A 20,707-nucleotide genomic window follows, 5' to 3' on the forward strand; every position below is an offset into this window, starting at 1 on the left:
AACTTAGTATTATTTGGAACAGCTTTATTGATATAGCATTCACATGCCATATATTCATCTATTTAAAGTGTACAATTCAATGATTTTTAATGTATTCAGTTTTATAACCATCACCACAACTGTTACTGAACCAAACTCAGTCTGCTCACCTACATGCAGAAAAGCCCATTTAATGACAGCAGATTGTGGTGAAGAAAAGTACAGTGTTTATAGCAGGAAAAAGCAAAGGGTTTAGGCAGCTAATTCTCAAAAGGCCCAAACTCCCCATGGCTTTCAGACAAAGGTTTATAAAGACAGGGAGAGGGAGGCGGTGGCACTGTGTGTGTGATCAGCTCGTGGACACTCTTCTGATTGGCTGGTGGTGAGGTAACTGGGAGTCAGTATCATCAACCAGCCGGTCTGGGGTCTATGTGCTTGTGGGCAGCATGCAGTTAACTTCTCCCACCTGGTGGGGGTGTCAGTGGCTGCAAAACAGCCCAAAGAATTTGGCTCAGAATATTATCTACAGCCCTTGAAGAGGAACCAAAGGTCTTTGACTTTGTTTATTGGCTCAACTATTAATACCTGTGCTCGACTGCTGTCCTCTGCCCTGTATTTTCTGTATTCTTGTATTTCCTCTGTCCCTGTATTTTCTCACCTCTTTGATTAAATATATTCTTTGGAAGCTGGGGAAGGCCTTAGGAGGCTAGTTTTTCTACAAATAATAGGCAGGCAGAGCACATGGTGAAAGGGTTTGTCCTAGGAAGGCCCTCTGTTCAGTTACACAACCAAATTTTGAACATTTTATCATCCCCCAAAGAAATTGTGGCTCAGCGGTGAAGAATCTGCCTGTAATGCGGGAGATGCAAGTTCGATCCCTGGATCGGGAAGATCCCTTGGAGAAAGAAATGGCAACCCACTCCAGTATTCTTGCCTGGGAAATCTCGCAGACAGAGGAGCCTTTTGGGCTATAGTTCATGCGGTTGCAGAAGAATCGGACACGACTTAGAGACTAGACAAAAAAGAAACCCTGTGTCCTTTAGCAGCTCCCCTCTGTTTCTCCTCATAGTACTATGCAACCACGAATCTACTTCCTGGCTCTGTAGATTTGCTTCTTCTGGACCCTTCATGTAAGTGGAATCATACAGTAATAATACGTGGTCTTTTATGACTGCACTTTCATCATGAGTCATGTTGGTTCCTGCTCACAGAGCAACCACAGATGTAGGGAAATGTTTATGCTCTGTTCTTAGTGGCTTAAATCATTTGGTCCATGTGATCCTGGGAAATCTACCACTCTAGTGACAAATAACCACTATCTTGGTTTTGCCAAAGTTGATTAGTTCCAGAATTACAGTCTCAGCTCTCTCTCTCTCCAACCTTTTAGCAATAAAATATCTCCTTTCTACCGACTGAGGGCACAGAGAAGAAAAAATCTTGTGTAAACACAACTGGAGGGAGATAATGTGTGTTGGCTTAGATGGTAGCTGCCATATGCCTCCATGTCTGCTTTCATAATGGTCTCCTGGTTTCAGTGTCCATTTTTATGTCAGATGGAAATGTAACTTGCTGAGGACAGTATTTCTGTCCTCTGCTCTGAGTGAATTGATGTGATCAGAACAAGGAGTCAGAATTGACACAGATGATCACGTCAGCCTCCACAGAAAGTACAGATAATTAAAGGTCGTGACCAGATCCATAGAAAGAAAATAGTTTGGATGCTACAATACTTTATGCAGTGTCTATGAATTGACATTTCAGACACATTAGGAAAAGTCTCATTGCCTAACTCCCTTGATTAAACATTTTCTCTTGGCGAACTCCTACATTTATCATATAACCTTCATAATTTTGGCCTTGATTGGACGCAGTCAGTATTTATTGTATATTATTTTATTTATTTATTTTTTAGTTAAAAAACTGGCTGCACTGGGTCTTTGTTTCGGTGCTTGGGCTTAGTTGACTAGCAGTGTGTGGGATCTTAGGTTCCCCCACCAGGGTTTGAACCCATGTCCCCACCATTGGAAGGTGAATTCTTAACCACTGTACCACCAGGGAAGTCCCTCACAGTCAGCATTTATTAATCATATCATGAACAGCCAGATGCCTGTGGGACAGGACTACATGCGGTGACATTCTTCTCCCGATAGGTCTTTCCCCACAATTCTGCCCCCTGAGCTGGATGCCAATCCCTGTATTCTTCCTCAAACAGGTTGTCTATCCTCTCTGACAGCTCCACGTCATTATGATGCTGTGTTCTTCTAAAAAAAAAATCTGACTAATCCTTTAAGACTGAATTCAAGCTCCATCTCTTCCCTGGAGTCTCCCCTAATTCCTTCCACTTTGGGTTTTCTTAGAATACACAAGGTAGATGGAAAAAGAGAGCCATAGTATTTTGAAGCTCCTCCTATCAAAAGGAAGAGTCTGTTTCCCTTTTAAAGAAAGAAAAGAAAGGTAGCGCTAAGTCATGTCCAACTCTTGCGATCCCACGAACTGTAGCCTGCCAGGCTCCTCTATCCATGGGATTCTCCATGCAAGAATACTGGAGTGAGTTGCCATTTCCTTCTCCAGGGGAATTTCCTGACCTCGGAATTGAACCCAGGTCTCTTGCTTGTTCCCCTTTTGCTTGAATCCAAACTGGCCTTATGACCTGCTCTGACTAATAGAAAGTGGCAGAAATGATGCTATATGAGTTCTAGAGCCTGGGTCCCAGGTGCCTTAAGATGTCTCCTGTGTCCTCTTGGAATGCAGCCCTGAGACCACTAAGCAGGGGAACCGTCTAGCCTGCCAGAGGGTGAGAGGCTGTGGGGGAGAACCAAGGCGCCCTGGCTGAGGGCATCTGACCAGTCCATCGCAGTGGAGCCACTGGATAATTTTATCTGCAGGAATGAGCCCAGGTGAGCCAGGAGATGTTCCTGTGTGTACGCCTGGCCAAGAGCAGAATCGTAAGCATATAAATGATTGTGGTTTTTTAAATATTACCTTTTTTTTTTTTTGCCATATGACATATGGAATCTTAGTTACCCAACCAGGGATCAAACCTGTGCCCTATGCAGTGGAAGCTTGGAGTCTTAACCACCGGACCACCAGGGAAGATCCCTAAATGGTTATGGTTTTAAGTCACAAAATATTGAGGTGGTTTATTATTATGCAGCAATAGATAACTGATAACGATGGGCTATTTTTCCTGATGTTTTTAAAGGTTACATATGTGAAGGAGGTTACAGAGAATTGTTTGGGAAGGAGCTTTCTTCTCAGGGGAAAATCTTCTCTTTCTCCTATTTTCTTTGTTCGAAGAATTCTCCTTCACTATTTAAGTGTCATGTTAGGTATCCATTCTCAGAATCCTCTGCACTCAGAGACAGGGTCAGGTGCCCTTTGGATGGGTAAGAACAAGGTGCCCTCTTGTTCTTACCATAGTACATTTTATACCTTATAGTTAAAACTGTATTGTTTTCTGGTCTGTGTTTTCTGTGAAGGTCCTGTGAGGGCAAAGACAAAGCCTACCTCAAACACCACTGCACATCTAGAATTTGGCACAGCATCGGACATACATGGGAGGGTTTTCTGCTTATGGATCTCACGGGTTCATCAAAGACTGATGCTCTCACCAGGTCACCTGTTCCACTGTGGGACAGCACTCAGCATGACAGTGCTTTTCCCCATCACAATATAATCCCTATCTGTGTACGTTCTATTCAAAGATCTGCATCTGACCACTAGAGCCAGGAAACAAATGCCCTGCATATTTGAGTACAGGTGCTGTGCCCCCCTCATTAAATAATTTCTTGGGACGTCCCTGGAGGTCCAGTGGCTGAGACTTTGTGCTCCCAGTGTAGGGGGGCTGGGCTCAATCCCTGGTCAGGGAACTAGATCCCATGGGCTGCAACTAAAAGATCCCAAGTGCTGCGACTGAGACCTGTTGCAGCCAAATAAATAATATAAGAAACCATTTCTTCTTCAGTTCACGGCAGCAGAAGCAGCTGAGGATCCTGGGGATGTCTGGCATAGAGCTCCTGACCATCTTGAGCTCTCTTCTCTTTTCATCCTAAAATATTATAAGAACTTTTTGCATCAAAACCCATTCTTTAGGTTAACAAATCCATCATAAAATGTCATAACAAGAACTTGGCACTATTGGGAGAGGTCTGATCCAGTCAGAGGAGAGTGTGATAATCACTTTCAGTTCAGTTCAGTCACTCAATCGTGTCTGACTCTTTGCGACCCCAGGGACTGCAGCACGCCAGGCTTCCCTGTCCATCACCAACTCCTGGAGCTTGCTCAAACTCATGTCCATCCAGTCGGTGATGCCATCCAACCATCTCATCCTCTGTTATCCCCGTCTCCTCCTGCCTTCAATCCTTGCCAGCATCAGGGTCTTTTCTAATGAGTCAGCTCTTCGCATCAGGTGGCCAAAGTATTGGAGTTTCAGCTTCAGCATCAGTCCTTCCAGTGAATATTCAGGATTGATTTTCTTTAGGTTTGATCTCCTTGCAGTCCAAGGAACTCTCAAGAGTCTTCTCCAACACCATAGTTCAAAAGCATCACTTCTTTGGCGCTCAGCTTTCTTTATACTCCAACTCTCACATGACTACTGATAAAACCATAGCTGTGGCAAAGTAATGTCCCTGCTTTTTAATATGCTCTCTAGGTTGGTATTAGCTTTTCTTCTAAGAAACAAGTGTCTTTTAATTTCATGGCTGTAGTCATCATCTGCAGTGATTTTGGAGTTCAAGAAAATAAAGCCTGTCATTGTTTCCATTGTTTCCCCATCTATTTGCCATGAAGTGATGGGACTGGATAGCATGATTGTAGTTTTTTGAATGTTGAGTTTTAAGCCAGCTTTTTCACTCTCCTCTTTCACCCTCATCAAGAGGCTCCTCAGTTCCTCTCCACTTTCTGCCATAAGGGTGGTGTCATCTGCATATCGGAGGTTATTGATATTTCTCCTGGCAATCTTGATTCCAGCTTGTGCTTCATCCAGCCCAGCATTTCGCATTGACTCTGCATAGAAGTTAAATAAGCAGGGTAACAATATATAGCCTTGATGTACTCTTTTTCCAATTTGGAACCAGTCCATTATTCCGTGTTCGGTTCTGTTGCTTCTTGACCTGCATACACATTTCTCAGGAGGCAGGTAAAGTGGTCTGGTGTTCCCATCTCTTAGAATTTTCCACTTTGTTGTGATCCATACCGTTTGTATGTGATCCACATAGACTAAGCTAAAAGGCTTTAGTGTAGTCAATGAAGCAGAAGTAGATGTTTTTATGGAATTCTCTTGCATTTTCTATGATCCAACGAGTGTTGGCAATTTGATCTCTGTTTCCTCTGCCTTTTCTAAATCCAGCTAAACTGGAATTTCTCAGTTTAAACCATTAACTTTGTGGCACTTTGTTACATAGGAACAGATAATCAATACATCATCAGCCTAAGCTGTGCTGTGCCTAGTTGCTCAGTTGTGTCTGGCTTTGCGACCCCTGGACTGTAGCCCACCAGGCTCTTCTGTCCATGGGATTCTCTAGGCAAGGATACTGGAATGGGTTGCCATTCCCTTTGCCAGGGGATCTTCTCAACCCAGGAATCGAACCCAGGTCTCCTGCATAGCAGGCAGATTCTTTACCATCTGAGCCACGGGGGAGGCCCGATAATCACTTCATTCTTTTATTAGTGCAACTTAAGGTCATATTGATTTCCTGGTTATAATGGCCCTGTGGCTAGCAGTAGCATAGAAAAAACTCTTCTGAGTAAGAGTTATATAACCACTAATCTCAAACTAATAAGAATGCATAGTTTATTTTACTGACGTTTTTGAACAAGTGTGTCAATCTTCATAGAACTTAAATTTTATATTGGTGATGAGGCATTTCAGGTGCTGCTGCTGCTGCTAAGTCTCTTCAGTCGTGTCCGACTCCGTGCGACCCCATAGACGGCAGCCCACCAGGCTCCCCTGTCCCTGGGATTCTCCAGGCAAGAGCACTGGAGTGGGTTGCCATTTCCTCCTCCAATGCATGAAAGTGAAAAGTGAAAGTGAAGTCGCCCAGTCGTATCCGACTCCTAGCGACCCCATGGACTGCAGCCTACCAGGCTCCTCTGTCCATGGGATTTTCCAGGCAAGAGTACTGGAGTGGGGTGCCATCGCCTTCTCCAGTTCAGGTGCTATTGAAGGCAGTTCAGGTGCTAATTTCAGGTGCTAATTTCTTTTTCTGTTATACCTGTGAGAATTCTTGTTGACTAGAATTCCATATTCCATTTCATTGAACTATGCTATGTCTTTAATAGGAAAACTTCTGTTTAGCATTTGGCAAAGTTCTTTGTTTAATTCTATTGGATTCTATTTGTAAGAAGAAAAAAAAATACCCAAGTGACACTAAATCTTTTCAGAGAACCGAATATTCTTGTCCCCCCACCTCCAGTATTGCAGGAAAAGTTCCAATAAAGTAGATAAACACTACAATAAAGTGATAGTAGAAAGAAGAGGGTTTGAAATCAGACAATTTGGGTTTGAATCTCTCTTCAACCCCTAGGTGGTCTATGAAAATCGAGATGTGACTAAAGCACACTGACAATCAGTTACGGAGTGAAAAAAGGGAATGAATTGCTTCATGGTACCAGGGTGTGCTCATCCGTGTCTGGGATTCCTTAGTTTGTGGTTTCCTGTAGGTCCTGGCTGCGCAGAGTACCACCCCCCCACCCCACTGAGGTGGCCTGGCTGACAATGTGGCTGGTAAATCCTGATACTGAAGCTGTCTTGCTGTGTATTATTTGTAAATCATACAAAGCATGTATTATTTAACATGCTGCATCTCCAGTGACTTCTGTAGTTAAAATAGGGATGAATGAACAGGTGCAATAGTCCTCTGAACTTTACCATTTAGTGTGTTAGGGGCTTGTTCTGGGCTTGGACAACTTGGGTGGGGTGTGTGTGTAAGTGTGTATGTGTGTTTAAAAAGAGCCACAAGTGTATAAAAAGTGACGTGTGTACCTGTGGAGGCGAGGAGAAGATTGCCTCTCATAGGGTTAAAACATAGGGTTACAATGTTTTCTGAACCCGCACTGAACTGGCATCTCGGCCTCCCACTAAAGAGATGAGGAGGACTCAGGTTTCTTCCCATCTCCTTGCTGCAGAGACGGGCTAGGCTGGTTGTAGCGTCTGTGGGTGGATGCTGCCACCTCGTGGTAGCTTCTCAGAATGCGCCATGCAGGACACAGCAAAGGCTGAGCAGTCCCCATTCTGCTTTTGGAAGAGGATTAAGCGATTTTACCAGAAAGCAATTAAAAAAAAAAAAACAAAACCTGAAACAAGATAGATATATTCTGGAGTAGAATGTATGTCATATTTACTTTATTTAATACTGTTTTAGAGCAGTTTTAGATTCACAGCGACACTGAGTAGAAGGTACAGACATTTACCTTATCAACTCTGTACCCCTACTTAGACACCTAGCTTCCCTCATTATCGACCTCTCCCACCAGAGTGTTACATTTGTTACAACCTTTGAAACTACGTTGACTCATCGTAATCATCCAAGGTCCACAGTTTACATGAGGGCTCATTCTTAGGGTTGTACCTTCTAGAGACTTGGACAAGGGTATAATGACATATATCCCTCATTATGTATGGTCCAGAATATCTTCTCTGCCCTAAAAAATCGTTCGTGCTCTGCCTGTTCACCCAAAACTTTACAGAATGCCAAGCCACGTAAGGATATCTACCCAAACCCTTATTAACCCTTTCACTCGACTTTGAACATGTAAGGAAAAAAAATAATACAGGCATACCTCAGAGAGATCACACATTGTGTTCCAGACCATTGCAGTAAAGCGAATGTCAGGAGGACCAGAAGTGTTGATGTCTGAGGAGAGGAGAAGATGAAGTTCAAGCAAAAAAGCAAATTTGCCCTTCCTTTACCTTTTTGTTCAATTCAGGTTCTTTTTTAAAAATTGTTTATTTGGCTGTGTGATGGACAGGGAGGCCTGGGGTGCTGTGATTCATGGGGTCACAAAGAGTCGGACACGACTGAGCCACTGAACTGAACTGAACTGAACTGAAGAGGAACTAAAAAGCCTCTTGATGAAAGTGAAAGAGGAGAATGAAAAAGTTGATTTAAAGCTCAACATTCAGAAAACTAAGATCATGGCATCTGGTCCCATCACTTCATGGGAAATAGATAGGGAAACAGTGGAAACAGTGTCAGAATTTATTTTTTTGGGCTCCAAAATCACTGCAGATGGTGATTGAAGCCATGAAATTAAAAGACGCTTACTCCTTGGCTTCCCTGGTGGCTCAGATGGTAAAGCGTCTGCCTGCAAAGGAGACCCGGGTTCGATCGCTGGGTTGGGAGGATCCCCTGGAGAAGGAAATGGCAACCCACTCCAGTACTCTTGCCTGGAAAATCCCATGGACAGAAGAGCCTGGTAGGTTATGGTCCATGGGGTTGCGAAGAGTCAGACATGACTGAGCGACTTCACTTTCACTTTTCACTACTCCTTGGAAGGAAAATTATGACCAACCTAGATAGCATATTAAAAAGCAGAGACATTACTTTGCCAACAAAGGTCCGTCTAGTCAAGGCTATGGTTTTTCCAGTGGTCATGTATTGATATGAGAGTTGGATTGTGAAGAAAGCTGAGCGCCGAAGAACTGATGCTTTTGAACTGTGGTGTTGGAGAAGACTCTTGAGAGTCCCTTGGACTGCAAGAAGATCCAACCAGTCTATCCTAAAGGAGATCAGTCCTGGGTGTTCATTGGAAGGACTGATGCTGAGGCTGAAACTCCAATACTTTGGCCACCTCATGCGCAGAGTTGACTCATTGGAAAAGACTCTGATGCTGGGAGGGATTGGGGGCAGGAGGAGAAGGGGACAACAGAGGATGAGATGGCTGGATAGCATCACCGACTCCACGCACATGAGTTTGGGTGAATTCTGGGAGTTGGTGATGGACAGGGAAGCCTGTTGTGCTGCGATTCATGGGGTCGCAAAGAGTCAGACACGACTGAGTGACTGAACTGAACTGAACTGAACCAGGTCTTAGTTGCGACATGAGGGATCTTTCAGTTGTGGCATACAAACTCTTAGTTGTCTCATGTGAGATCTAGTTCCCTGACCAGGGATTGAACCTGCCCCCTGCACTGAGTGCAGAGTCTTAGCCATTGGACCACCAGGGAAGTCCCAATTCAGGCTCTTAATGGATAGGATGATGCCCACCCACATTGGGGAGGGCAATCTTCTTTACTCAACTGCTGATTCATATGCCAATCTTTCCTGGAAACACTGTTGCAGACACACCCAGAAATAATGTTTTACCAGCTGTTTGGTCTCATCCCTTAGACCAGTCAAATTGACACATAAAATTACCCATTACATAGACCTAAGGTGTCCATACCTCTGAATCCTCTTCTTCCTGAGGGTTAACATTTAGATAAAAATTGCAAAAAGATTTGCAACATCTGTCTGATTTAAACTTAGCCTTGTTTTTCTCCTGAGTCAATGGTGACATGCCCAGTTATTTGCTTATCTCCTAGACAGGGAGGCCTGGCATGCTGCGATTCAGGGGGTCGCAAAGAGTCGGACATGACTGAGTGACTGAACTGAACTGAACTGAGGACATGAAATTGGGAAACATACAATAGAGATGAAATATTTCAACATATTACCCGACGTTGCTCCTTCTGGTAAATCTTTGTGACAGTGATGGTGACCTGAATGTCTACCTTGACTTCTGATCAAAATTTCAAAATAACTAATACCATTACTTTTCCAGAGTGGAGTAGCTGATGGGTCAGAAAAGCAGGTGAACATTGGAAGGTGTGTGTGTGTGTCCAGTGGGGAAGAGCAGCTGGGTTCTGTCACTGATAGATGGAGAGTTCGGGCACATGATTTGGTTCCTCTTGGATTTATGAGACTGGGGACCAGTGGCAGAGAGCCCTGGAAATGAGGATCCTGGGATCTTTTTGCTGTGGCTGCTGATCACAGAGAGCCTGTGGAAGGAAATTCTCATTACCTACCCCCTCTCCATCTGGCTTCCAAAAAGACCGTACAGTGACATTCAAGACTTATTTATTGATACTTGTGGCGTTCAGCTCCCATCTGCCTACTGGAATCACCCTTCGCTGTCCAAGGTATAGGTTCAGTTCCTTTAGAAATGCTGGGCAGGAGACAGGGGCTTGTAAAAGTCACTTTAGAAACCCCCACCCCCACCCAGGTATTCTTCTAAGAATTTTAGAGAATTGAATCTTCTCCATCATATTCTAGCAAGGGTTCATTTGTTCTCTTTTCTTTTTGCTGACAACCCCAATGTGGCCCAGAGGATTTAAACCACTGGGTAGAAATGCAGCTGATTTTTGAATATGATGTTACACCCTGCATCTTTACTGAATTTGTGTATTAGTACTAGCATTTTTTTTTTCTGGCAGACTCTTTAGGGTTTCCTTTATATAATATCATGTCCTCTGTAAACAGAGGCATTTTTACTTCTTCCTTTCCAATTTGTATGCCTTTATTTCTTTTCCCTGCCTAAATGCTCTGAGTAGGAATTCCATAACTGTACTGGATAAAAGTGGTCCGAATGGGCACCCTTGTCTTGTTCCTGATCTTAGAGAAAAAGCTTTCAGTTTTTTACCATTTAGTATAATGTTAGCTGTCATATGTGGCCTTTATGTTATTATGTTCCCTCCCTACTCATTTTGTTGAGAGTTCTTATAATGAATGGGTATTGGATTTTGTTAAATGCCTTTTCTGCATCTACTGAAATGATCCTATGATTTTTGTCCTTTATTTTGTTAATGTGGTATACCGCACTTACTGATTTGTGTATATTGAACAATCCTCACATTCAGGGATAAATTTCACTTGGTCAAGGTATATGACCCTTTTAATGTGTTGTTGAATTTAATTTGCTAGTATTTTAAGGATTTCTCATTTATATTCATCAGGGATCTTGACCTGTAATTTTCTTTTCTTGTAATGGCTCTGTCTGGCTTTGGTATCAGAGTAATGCTGTCCTTTTAAAATGAGTTTGGAAGTGTTCCCTCTTCTTAAATTTTTGGAAGAGTTTGAGAAGGCTTGACATTAATTCTTCTTTAAATATTCTGTAGAATTAATTGGTGGAGTCATCAGGGCCTGTTCTCTGTGTTGCGAGACTTTTGATTACTGATTCAATCTCCGTACTCATTATTGGTCTGTCCAGATTTTCTGTTTCTTCATTATTCATTCTTGGTAGGTTTTGTGTTTCCAGGAATTTATCTGCTTCTCTTAGGTTGTGGGCGTATAAATAAATGTTTGTGGTAGTCTTCTATGATCCTTTGCATTTCTATAATATTAGTTGTAATGTCTCTTCTTTCATTTATAATTTTGAGTCTTTTTTCCTAGTCTACCTAGAGATTTGTCAAACTTTATCTTAAAACAAAACAAAACCCAGATCTGAGTTTCATGAATATTTTCTATTGTTTTTCTATTATCTATTTCATTTATCACCACCCTCATCTTTATTCCTTCTCCTAACTTTAGGTTTAGTTTATTCTTCTTTTTCTATTTCCTTGAGGTGTACAATTAGCTTGTTTGTTTGAGATCCCTTCCTTCCTCTCTCTCTTTTATAAGATGACCTAATTTTATTTTTCAAACAAATTGAATTTCACTTTGTTGCACAGCAGAAACTGACACAACATTGTAGAGTAATTTTACTCTAAAAAAACAAAAAAAACCCCAACCCAAATTGAATTTCAAAGGAGATTTGTGCACCGGTTAGTGATTGAGTTTAATTTACAGAAGCGTGGAGCCACAGGCCTCCCCTAGACCCTCCCTTCAGTCTGCGCTCAGCCCCACGTCCCCACACGACGCACTGGACGCTGCGTTGAGTTTTGGGTCACCTGTCGCTGCAGTTGGACGATGGATTTTCTCGGGGGCACGCGGGTCTCCGACGGGGCACCAGTCAGGTGCGTGCTGGCTGGAGAGCTCTCGGCCATCAAGCCTGCCGTGTGGTCTGAGAGGCGGTCACCAGGGTGCTGGGAGGATCCGGGCAGAAGTAGCTGCTTCTCCAGGCTGCCATTTCCAGGGCGTCGGAGTCCCGTGCCCGCCTCCTGCCCAGGATGCCCTCCGCGAGCCCGTGGCCTGTGGGGGCCGGTCCTTCGCTGCAGCTGCCGGGCAGCTGGAAGAGGGCGTGGAGGGCGGAAGCACGGGCAACAGTTGTTTCCTGCGGAGAAGGGCAGGGGACACGGAGCGGCGCCTGGACTCTGGGCCTGTGGCCTCTCCGGAGGGGTGCGCACCCCTGAGCCTGCCCTGGGCGCGCCGGCTGTCGGGGGACTCTTCTGCACAAGGCCGGTGACTCTGCGTGTGTGTGGGAGGCAGGTGGTGGTGGCGTCCGGTGGGCGAAGGGCCGCCTGTGCCCCGGGTGTGGGCTCTGGTTTGGGCCCAGGCTGCGGTCCATCTTCGCGGCTCCCGTGGTTGGAGCAGGTCGTGCAAAGCGGGCCGAGGTCCGGGCCCAGGGAAAAAGGAGGGCGCCGAGGAGGTTCCCTGAAATGGCTTCTGCAGGAGCCGGGCTGGCATCACAGCTCCCCGGCATGTGTCCTCGTCGGCCACCTCCTCCTAGGCATGTCTGGGCTTGTCGTTGAGAATGAGAATCAGGCACGCGAGGCTCCGAGCACAGTGCTGGCCAGGCCCCTCGCCGACCTGGCCCCGTGTAGCTGGCCGCAAGGTGACGGCTCAGTGCACCGCCGCTGGTGGGACTCACAGGGCAGAGGGATTAGGGCCGCGGGGCCCTGGGGCCTCCGTCCCAGCCCACACCTTCTGCTCTCCAGCCGCATCCTCCTGGGCCCTTTCTGCTCGTGGACCCAGAAGGGGACCACCCCAGTCCTTTCCGATGTGTTTTCCTAACTGACTCTCAGGATGGGGAAGTTGTGGTCAACGTGTCTTTCCTTCCAGAAGCTTCTGGGCTCCAGGCCTTTGATAAACTACAGTGCCTGGTGGAGCCAGGGCCTGGATGGGGCAGGTCTTCTGGGAAGTGGAGGGGGGAGCAGTGGGAGACCTTTGCGGATTCAGCTTTCTGCTGAAAAGTAGCTCACAGTCTGTCAGGTGGCAGACCTCCGCCAGCTAAGTGGTCTCCGAAGGGGTTCCTTGTGTTTTCAGTGGGCTGATATCATCAGGTGAACCTTCTGAAAGAGCCAAGACTCCAAACAGAGGTGGGAACGCATGTGTGGGGTGCAGAGGACACTGGGGAAACGAGCTGGGCCACCACAGATATTTTTAGGGTGGCCAGAATAGTGCTGAGCTGGGGACACAGGCTGATAGGGTGGTCTTTGTGGAGAAGGGTGGCAAGTCTGCACTCTAACCGCTTGCTGTTTCTCTCCCCAGGTTCAGAGGGCTCATCTTGAACAAGACTGTCACCAAGCAGCAGTGCAAAGGCATGGCCATATTTGCTCTCATCATGTGTGGGAGGTTTTGCCAGTCTCATCATTTGGGCTTCCAGGTGGTGGGGCTGAGACAACAGCTACTTTGGGAGTCTGGCCCTGGCCGGGGAAGGCAGCTGGGAAGCTGAGCTGTGGTTGGGCTGCTGTTCCCAGATGGAAGCAAAAAGCCCTGCCTGTGGCCCCTCCAGCTCACACCTGCCCTCGCAGGCACCCAGGACCAGAGCTGATCCCACGCTTTGAAGAGTTTAACCTGGGATCTGCTGGCATCTGAGGCTGAATGTAGCTTCAGAACTGGGGTGTTTGCCTCTTGTGGGTTTTCTTTTACTTTAGATTCACTGACGACACTTAGACAGTTACACGTGAAAATCTGGACTCCCATCTTCTCAAAAAGCAAGGCTATGACAATACCAGTTCGTGTCAGGGTAGGCAGGAGTCAGCTGCCACCAGGATGGGCTGTTCTATATAGTTTGCCTCAATCCCCTCCATCTGCTGTTGTCTTCTCTCTGACCCTCCACTGGTTCAACTTCTAGGCCTAGACCCTGTGGGCATTTGTGGTAAGGGCCCATTTTTTAACCAGAGCTTGACTTGTGTCCAGTTTCTGGGAAGGCTCTGTAAGAGGGACCAGGTGGTTGGAGAGGAGCCAGTGTGACAGCCCACTGCCCAGGCCCTGTCTGGCCTTGTGTGTCAGTGGGCTTCGCTTCATATTTGCACCCCGGCAGAATCCAGAAATCCTTTCCTAGCGCAGAGGCTGGTCACTGCAGGGAGGATGGCAGCAGTTATGGCAGGCCCAGGGGGCCACAGGTCTGGAGAGAGTCCCCTGGGGGTGCCCTCTTCAGCTGTCTGTAGGGGCTGAGTGAGCAACTAGAATGAATGATTTATGCAGGGGAGTCAAGCTGGGTGGTGGGAGCAGTGGGGAGCAGGTCAAAATGCAGAGTGGGTTTCTGGGTGACTGGCACAGTGCCCAGTAAGTTGCTAGCTGATGGGAACGAAGGTCTAGAGTTGCCAGAGTATATTTATATCCAATTGTTACATCCCTGTTTGTTGTTAAGACTATCCTTTCTGCATTGTCTGAGTGCCTTTGTAAAAATCCAGCTGTTCATATATGTGTAGGTTTTTTTTTCTGGACTCACTATTCTGTTTGTCTGTTTTTATACAATGCCATGCTGATTTGATCACTCTAGTTTAAAAAAAAACTCTTAAAATGAGTTATGTTAGTCCTTCAAATTTGTTCTTTTTCTAAGTTGTTTTTGGTTATTCTAGGTTCTTTATCTTTTCATATGAATTCTAGAGTTACCTTATCAATTTCTACAAAAATGTCTGCTAGGATTTTGATTGAGATTGCTTTGAATCTGCAGATCAGTTTGGAGGAGAATTGATGTCTTAACAACACTGAGTCTTCTGACCCATGGTCAAAGTATAGCTCTCCATTTGTTTAATTCATCCATAATTTCTCTCAGCAACAGTTGTTTTCACTGTTTGGGTCTTTCCCATCGTTTTCTGGTTTATCTCTAATTATTATTTTAAAATACCTGTTTTAAGTGATATTTTTAAAAATTCAGATTCCAACTATAGGTAGCATATACAAATATAATGGATTTTTATGTATTGATCTTGACTCCTACAACTTTCCTATACTCATCTATTTATTCTAGTAGTTTTTTGGTTGATTTTGTTTTTTTCCAGATGGGTTATCATATTATCTGTGAATAAAGATTCACATTTTCCTTCTTCCTTTACAATCTGGATACTGTTTACTTCTTTTTCTTGCTTGATTACACTGTCTAGAACTTCTAGTACAGTGTTCAGTAGAAGTGATAAGAGTGGGAATCCTTGACGTGTTCTTGATCTTAGGGAGGAAACATTCAAGTTTTTCACCATTCAGTATGATGTTAACTGTTTTTGGGTGTGTGTGTGTATGGATGGCTTTTCTCAGATTGGAGAAGTTCTCTTCTGTTTGTTCTTTTCAGAGGTTTTTTTTTAAAATCAGGATTGGATGTTGGATTTTGGCAAATGCTTTTTCTGTGGCTATTAAGATTATCATGTGTTTTTTTGTCTTTAGTTAGTTTACTATGTAACATAGTAAATTACATTGACTGAATTTTGAATGTTAAAATAACCCTGCATTCCTTGGAAAAATCCCACATAGTCCTGATATATTATCCATTTAATATATTGTTGCTTTTGATTTGCTGAAGTTTTGTTTAGAATTTTTGCATCTATATTCAAGAGGAATATTGGTCTGTTTCTTTTCTTGTAATATCTTTTTCTGATTTTGTTGTTGGGGTCCTGCTGGCCTCAGAATAAGTTGGGGAGTAGTCCATTCTCAATTTTTGGAAGGGTTTGTATTGAATTGACATTATTTCTTCTTTAAATATTTGATAGAATGCACTGGGAAGTCATCTGACCTGGAGTTTTCTTCTTTTTTAATGGTACAGCTACTATTTTTTAAAAAATTTATTTTATATTGGATAGTTAACAATGTTTTATTAGTTTTAAATGTACAGCAAAGTGATTCTGTTAAACATATACATATATCTATCTTTTTCAAATTCTTTTCCCAGTTAGGTTATTATGGAATATTGAGCAGAGTTCCCTGTGCTGTACAGTAGGTCCTTGTTGCTTATCTGTTTTAAATACAGCAGTGTGTACATGTCAGTCCTAAATCCCCAACCGATCCCTCCTTCGACGCTTCCCCCGTCCACCCCCCACGCCTGTCTGTTACTATAAGTTCTTTGTCTAAGTCTGTGAGTCTGTTTCTGTTTTGTAAATAAGTTCATTTGTATCACTTAAAAAAATTCCACATATAAGTGATAGCATATGCTACTTGTCTTTCTCTGACTTACTTCACTTAGTATGATGATCTCCAGATCCATCCATGTTGCTGCAAATGGCATTATTTCATTCTTTTTAATCATTGAGTGATGCTCCATTGTATCTTCCATTGCACCACATCTCTACCCACTGTCAAGGGACATTTAGATTGCTTCCATGTCTTGGCTATTGTAAACAGTGCTGCAATGAACATTGGGACATACGTATATATATATATTTTTCCCCCTATATATACAATACCTTACTTATTTTTAAAAACTTTTTATTTCATTTTGGTGTATAGCTGATTAACAATGCTGTGATAGTTTCAGGTGAACAGTGAAGAGACTCAGCCACACATACACAAGTATCCGTTCTCCCTTGATGGGGTGTTTTAAATTATAGTTTAGGTTCCTTTCATCGATAGACATTTTCAGGTTGCCAAATTTTGTCTTTAATGAGCTTTGGTCATTTGTGTCATCTAAGGAATTTGTTCATTTCATATAAGTTTTTGTATTTATTGCCATAAGATTGTTCATTACATTTACTTTTATTTTTAAAATTTTATTTATTTATTTTTTGGGTGAGTGGCATGTGAGATCTTAGTTCCCCAACTACGGATCAAACCCACGCCTCCTGCATTGAAAGTGCAGCGTCTTAACCACTGGACCATCAGGGAAGTCCCCTGTATTTGCTGTTTTCCTTTAATATCTGTAGAAATTTACTTTTTTACTTTTGACTGTACCATATGGCTTGCAGGATCTTAGTTCCCAGACCAGGGATAGAACCTGGGTCCCAGCAGTGAAAATAACAAGTCCTACCACTGGACTGCCAGAGAATTCCCAGTAGAAATTTAAATGTTGTAGCTCATTTATTCATTATGTTGATAATTTGAGTCTTTTCTCTTAATCATTATGGCTAGAGTTTTATTAATTTTATTGATCTCAGAGAAGCAACTTTGGCTTCATTTTTTTTTTTCCTATTGCCTTTTTGTTTTCTGTTTCATTTATTTCCACTTTGATCTTTAGTATATCGTTTCTTCTGCTTAATGTGGGTTTAATTTTATCTTCTACTTCTAATTTTTAATGTGGAAAGTGAAATTGATTTTTCTTTTCTAATATAAGCATTTAGTCTTATAAATTTATCTGCTTTGGTGACATTCCATAAATTCTCATATTTTCATTTTCCTCCTGTTCAAAGTATTTTCTAATTTCCCTTTTGATTTTGTTTTTGACCTGTTTATTACTTAGATATGTATTTAGTTTTAAAAACTTTGGGGATTTTTTTCAGAAATCTTTCTGTTATTGATTTCTAATTTAATTTCTTTGTGGTCAGAGAAAAATACTTTTTGGGAGTTGAGTCCTTTTGAAATAATTGAGATTTGGAGTATGACCCAGTATAGGGTTTTTCTTGATGACTGTTCTTGATGCATTTGAGCAGAATGTGTATCCTGACATTGTTGGGTTGAGTGTTTTATAAATGTCACTCAGGTCAAGCTGGTTGATAGCTGTTCAAATCTACCACCTCTTTGCTGATTTCCTGTCCATTTGTTCTATCAATTATTGAGACATACTGAAATGTCTAGCTGTAACTTGGGATTTGTCTGTTTTAATGGCTCATACTTTGAGTGTAAGTATCTCCTGCTTTTTATTTCCCTGGGAATCTTGTTCTGTTCTCCCAACTCACCTCCAGAATGAGGTGCTGCTCTACAGAGCACATTCAACTTTTCCTGGAGGAGTGTTCACTGCTGTTTGTCTACTGTTTTTTTTTTTTTCCCTGTCCTTTCACTGGGTCATTATGTCCTAGACCGCAGTGACTGGGTTTTGTTGCACTCACATATGAAAGACTCAAGAAGCATTTTATGATGTAAGAAAGGTATTTGAGGCTCAGTACATGTACATGTGGCATTATTAAAACTAGGAACAAGAATTCATTAGATTCAGGGAACTGCAGTATGGAGTGGCAGTGAGAATATAAGAACCTTGAGAATTAACAAAAATTATTGTGGAGGACATGACTTTTGATTTGATGAAAAGTTAAGAATGAAAGCTATCAAGTGTATCTGGCATGGGGTTTCATTCACATCTACTCAAGTTAGCAGGATCATATCCTTGATCCTTTTGTTTCTCTTCATAACTCATTTCCAAAGGATTTGTGTAAAATGCTTTCCAGCAGATAGAATGTGGGCTTCATTTGAGATCTCATGTGTAATGCCCAGAAATTATAGAGATCACAAGGGTTTACTCTGGATGCTTTGGTCAGAAGGTGCTTTATGACTGAGGTGGCATGGTTTCACTTTGTTCATATAACTGGAAGTTGGAAAGTTCATGGGAAAATAAATCATTGTGGCTGGCGAAGAGCTTGGGATCAGAACCTCTGGTGCATAGTAAGAGTCTGAGGACATAGGCAAGATTCTTAACAGAAAAGAGATGTAAAAACAAGAGGGTTATGGTTTAGGACAAAATTTGAGAATGAGAAAAAGCTGGATGAGATAACTTCATTTTAGGTCTTTTGATCTGGGGATGGGCTGTCAGGCTTAAAGGGACAGAGCTAGACTCTGTGTTAGACAAAATATAATCTTAAGAGGTGATACATTTGATATCATTCTGCAGAAGTGACAGAAGGAAGCTCTTTCAATGCTCAAAGACCCAACTCTCTGGAGCCAAGACAGATGGTGAGCAGCAATCACTACTTGAATGGGTAGAAAAATGTCAACATCAAGGAACGTTTTATCTCCCGTCTGTTTCCCTCTGCAGTTTCAACTTGGTGCAATAAATCCAAGTTTCCCATTTCCTTTCCTCAGGCTGCCCAGGTTGCCAGTGTCTTAGAAGTTGACACGGATCCAGGTTGTTTTGGAAGGGAAATGTTTAACCAAGATGCTGCGCCTGGAGCTTTCAAAAATGGGGTCCTCTTGCTTAGGTTGTAAGATTGTATTAATGTTTTTGTACCCTGGGCTTTGATTCTGTATGTCCAGTATCCTCATAAAGAGATAGAAAATAATTCATTCAGTAGCTTTCCGTTCAAACAACTCTGCCTTAGCCACTCACATACTCCACTAGTGTATTAATGTATGAGTTAATTGACGCTTCTGGAGCTGATGATACAAATGTAAATTTGATATGATCCTTACGCATAAGGAGCTCATGGTCTAGCAGAGGGGAAAGTGGATAGATGTTGTTTTAGTTATCTAGATAGTAATTTATGATTTCCCATAAATCCATGGCTGACTTTAAGGTTTCTGAGACTCAAATGGGCAGTTTTTCTGCTTGTCTTGCTTGGGGAGTCTCCCATGCACATGCATTCAGCTGGCTACTGAGCTTGGCTGGAAGTCCAATATGACATCACTCATATGTCTGGCATCTCGGTGCTCTTCCATATGGCCTTTCTCTTTCTTTGTGGTCTCATCATCCAATAGTCTAGTCCAAGTTTCTTTACGGCGAGGTGCCTGGCTTTACCAGGGAGAAAGCAGAAGCTGCCTGGCTTTTTAAAGGAGAAGACCAGAAGTGGTATCACTTCTGTTGCATTTTATTTATTTATTTTTAAGGATAAAAAAGTCATATTTATTAGACTTGTCCACAGTCCACAGTGGTGATCTTCTTGCTGGTATTGCTGTTTTTGGACCCAAAGCTCTCTATGGCTTCCGCAATATTCATGACCTCCTTCACCTCGCCAAAGACCGCATGCTTGCCATCCAACCACTCAGTCTTAGCCACGCAGATGAAAAGTTGCAAACCGTTTGTGTTGGGGCCTGTGTTTGCCACGGACAAGATGCCAGGACCTGTATATTTCAGGATGAAATTCTTATCATCAAATTTCTCCCCATCGATGGACTTGCCACCCAGTGCCATTATGGCATGTGAAGTCACCACCCTGGCACATAAATCCTGGAATTTTTCTGTTAAAGCAGGATTTATCCTTTCCCTCCAGTGCTCAGATCATGAAAGTTTTCCACTGACTTTGGAACTTTGTCTGCAAACAGCTCAAAGGAGACGTGGTCCAAAGACTCGCTGTTGTCAGTGGTGTTGAAGAACATAGTGGGACTGACCATAGCTGGGCAATATAGAAGGCTCTGGGGTGGTGGCATCCGCAAGGCCTGTTGCATTTTATTGATCGAGGGAAGTCATAATGCCAGCCCTGATTCAAGAGGAGGGGTAGTAATAGTGGTAATGGGTGAAGTAACACACACTACGCTCACTCCTTGGAAGGAAAGTTATGACCAACCTAGACAGCATATTCAAAAGCAGAGACATTACTTTGCCAACAAAGGTCTGTCTAGTCAGGGCTATGGTTTTTCCAGTAGTCATGTATAGATGTGAGAGTTGGACTGTGAAGAAAGCTGAGTGCTGAAGAATTGATGCTTTTGAACTGTGGTGTTGGAGAAGACTCTTGAGAGTCCCTTGGACTGCGAGGAGATCCAACCAGTCCATCCTAAAGAAAATCAGTCCTGAATATTCATTGGAAGGACTGATACTGAAGCTGAAACTCCAATGTTTTGGCCACCTCATGTGAAGAGGG

General features: G+C 43.1%; 1 pseudogene; it reads right to left on the reverse strand.

The window, feature by feature from the left end:
- Positions 1-19,600: 19,600 nt before the first annotated feature.
- LOC133229849 (peptidyl-prolyl cis-trans isomerase A-like) lies at positions 19,601-20,240 on the reverse strand (annotated as a pseudogene).
- Positions 20,241-20,707: the final 467 nt, after the last annotated feature.

The sequence above is a fragment of the Bos javanicus genome, chromosome 18, assembly GCF_032452875.1.
Source record: "Bos javanicus breed banteng chromosome 18, ARS-OSU_banteng_1.0, whole genome shotgun sequence".
In the NCBI taxonomy this organism is placed as follows: Eukaryota; Metazoa; Chordata; class Mammalia; order Artiodactyla; family Bovidae; genus Bos; species Bos javanicus.